Below are 3,750 nucleotides of genomic sequence, written 5' to 3'. Positions count from 1 at the left end.
TGCACACTTCATAGGAATGAAAACTGAATTGGTGTTTCTCTTTTCATGACAGGGCATGGGATTGGGGGTGGCTGGTGTGTGTTTGGTGGCTGGTGTGTGTGTGTGCGCGCGTGTGCGTGTGTGTGTGTGTGTGTGTGTGTTGGGCGGTGTTGGCGGTGGCGGAGGATGATGACGCATAATTTCATTAGAGCAAGCCGAGACTGGCCACGGCAGCATCAGTCCTGGCGCACGCGAGGGGGGAAACCGTGCCGCATCAGTCATTGTCAGGGCTCCCTTTGGATGCCGCGCTCTGATTGGCTGTTGTTTAATTCCGTAATTCATTATGCTATAACGGTATGCTAATGGTCCCGCGGGAGAGGCCTGGGCATTGATCAAACTTTGGGGAGGCTGCTGACTGACGAGCCAGTGGTGTGTGTATGTGTGTGTGTGTGTGTGTGCGCGCATGTGCGTGCGTGCAGGTGTGTGTGTGTGTGAGTGTGCGTGCATCTGTGTGTGTGTGAGTGTTTTGCCATTTTTAGGAGATTGCACTAAACTTAATGTAAACATTGTGACCCTACAAATTATGTTATTTTCCCGCTCACCTGACAAGCGCTGTCACTTGGATTTCAAACACAACCCACAGCCCATTCTCTCTCTCTCTTTTTCCCATAGACGGGATGTAGTGCATTGTGATACATGGTATATCAGCCTGTAAATAGTTGTAAGCATCAAGTCTCTCACGTTGTCTCCTGCGTGTGTGTGTGTCTGTGTGTGTGTTTGTATGCATGAATCTGAATATAAGGGGATTTAAATCAACTGCCATCATCACCAGAAAGTGGAAATGCAGCTCTGTAATGAGTGCTCTGTAATGAGTTCATAGGCAGGTGGTGGAAGATGTTCTCTTTTTGGGAGCAACGGCAAAACAAATACGGTTCTCCCAGTGAGATACACGCCATCGTGGACAAAAACAATGTCTCACTTAGATCTCGGCGGCCTGTCGCAGCGTTTGAGGAGAAACGCTCAGACACACACCCAATGCTGCATGGCATGATTCTGCATGGCTACTCCGAGCTCTGGCAGGCTGCGTGTCAGACAGGATGCTCAAGTGTAGCTAACTGAGATGTTCCAGCTCCTAATGAATTGGCCTGCTGATGCTGATGCTGATGGGGAGGGGGGGAGAGGGGGACTGATGTGGGAGAGGGCTCCGAGTGTGATATTTCCTGCGTTATAGTCTTATATAAACATTTCTCCAGTAAGGGCTGTTTGTGTGTGTAAAAGTGCTGCTTGTTCTCCCGAGAGGATGATTGTGACGGAAGACCGAGTGCTGAGAGAGATGAAAAAGAGGGGGAAGAAAAGATGGAAGGGAAAGGAGGAGAGGAGAGGAGAGGAGGAGAGAGGAGATAAGAGGAGAGGAGGAGGAGGAGGAGAGAAGGGGAGGAGAGAGGAGATGAGGAGAGAGGAGAGGAGGAGAGAGGAGGGGAGAGGAAAGGAAAGGAGAGGAGAGGAGAGTGAGGGCATAACAAGAGCCAAAACGCAGAAGACCGCATCTGGGCATAAACACATTTTCCAGTCTGTAGATTTTTACGGTCTTCTTCCACCCTTTGTCATGCTGGAAGAAGCGTTCAAATTGAGAAAGAGAGGGAGAAAGAGAGAGACAACTCAGTAGAAAAGAGGTAGAGAAAGAGAAGAAAAGACATGTTTAGGGAAGGGCAGAAGAGGAGAGGAGAGATAAGGGCTGAGAGCGATGTCAGAGCCCTTCCCTAGATGGGGCCCGTGACCTCCAGGGACGTGTCTATCAGCGGCACGTATCTGTCCATCTCACCCCTCCCCATCGTGGTCTCCGCGGAGTGGCTCTCTCGGGCCCTCTCCCCGTTCCCCCCTTGGTGCCAATGAACCAAGCCTTGGACTCTCCTGGAGAGATCGAGAGCTGTTGTTGACCAGTGACCTGCCCACCGGCTCACTCCACACTGGGGAACTGCTTCCCTGCGGATACTGTAGCCATGCCCCAAAAAAAAAAAAAACTCCGACCCAGACTCCCTGTTGCGTTAATAAATACCCAGGTCGCCCAGAACAACTGACCAACACTTACGTCCTCCAATTCTCCCCCTCGTCCCCTTATCCACAAGTCTGCCTGATGAAATGAATTGAAATAGACAAGGAAATAGACACCCATGGATTCCTTGTTGTTCGGTGTTGTTGTTGTTGTTGTTGTTGTTGTTGTTGTTGTTGTTGTTGTTGCTGTTGTTGTTGCTGTTGTTGTGATTATGATGATGATTAGCTGGATGGTGGTTGGGTGGCCCCTCGCCTGCCTCTGTCTGTCTCTCTGTCCCAGCTGGCCCTCTGTGCACAGGGGCTAAAGCGCACTAATGAGGTTGCTTTCATTGGCTGTCCAAGTCCACTGTGAAGGAATCACTCAACTCAGGCCGGAAGGCTGGCGTAATTCGGAGTGCCCAGAGGGACAGTTGGGAGGGGGTGGGGGGTGGGGGGGACAGAACGCATGTGTGGTCAAGAATAGCCAAGTAGGACAGCAGGACTCTCAGATACGCTTGCTGGACTGAATGGGCTGTTTACTATGCCAGCCTGTGGTCAGTGATCGCATCAACAACAATGAGGTAGTGCTGAAAATTGTGACGAGTTCTTACGAGAGTTCTAATATCAGCATCATAGTTGTTCCCACAAGGCTTCCGTTTTAAAATTCCATATGTTATCTTAATGAAGCGGAAGTAGATTGGAAAACAAAATAGAACGTTCAAGCATTGTTTTTGTTTTTCTTGTTGAAAGGGTCTATACTGAGTGCATTGATACTTTTAACATTTTGCGAAATAGTAACCTCACCCTAAACTGATTTGAATCATATTGGTACAAATTCTGTGTAAGCATATGTGATTATATGTGTTCCTATTGCTCTCTCTCTCTCTCTCTCTCTCTCTCTCTCTCTCTCTCTCTCTCTATCTCTTTCTCTCCCTCTCTCTGTAACTATCTTAGTTTGCGTTGACTAATTTAGCACCGTTTTAGTTGCCTTTTAACTGAAGACAAGCAAGCGTTTATTATTTACAAGTGATAACATTTTCAGGGAGTGTTCACATCACTCCTTAAGTTATGTAGCTATCAGAGGCTTGTTAGAAGTGAAGTGAATGATGAATGTGCAGCTCAAAACAACAATGCTGCATTGGGTTTTGTCTCTCTCCTCACTCGATGTACTTGTTAGAATACCATCAAGGTTAATAGCACTTGATTTCATTCATCAGACGTTTTTTATACAAAGCACAGGAAAGAATGTACTCCCTGGGAACCAAGCATATGAACTTCCACTGCAGAAAAAGCATCCTGAACATTATCAACTCCTTTAGAGTAGTATAGAGATGGCCACATCAAAGTACTTTTGTCAGACCTCAAGTCATGCATTCAATTGACAGACACTGAAGCAGTGCACTTAATCAATGAGGCCAACCCATTTACCAAGTATACCATACATACATACATACACACACACACACACACACACACCATACAAATGCATGATCACACTCACACACACACATTCACTCATCCCTTCCCACCGAGAGTAGGCTCTCTGTCTGTAAATAGTGAAAAATGGCAAATTATACAAATTGAGCAGCGCAAAGACCTTGTTGTTACGACGACAGACAGAAACGAAAACAACCACTCATTTACATTCTTATTTCATTTTCTGGCCGGCCTTGCGGCGTCGCCGGCAAAATCAATCTCGCTAACTCCATTTCCAATATATTAGGCCCACGAAGAGCAAAT

This window comes from Alosa sapidissima, chromosome 20 (genome assembly GCF_018492685.1).
Source record: "Alosa sapidissima isolate fAloSap1 chromosome 20, fAloSap1.pri, whole genome shotgun sequence".
Taxonomy (NCBI): Eukaryota; Metazoa; Chordata; class Actinopteri; order Clupeiformes; family Clupeidae; genus Alosa; species Alosa sapidissima.
Note: the sequence above shows the minus strand (reverse complement) of the source record.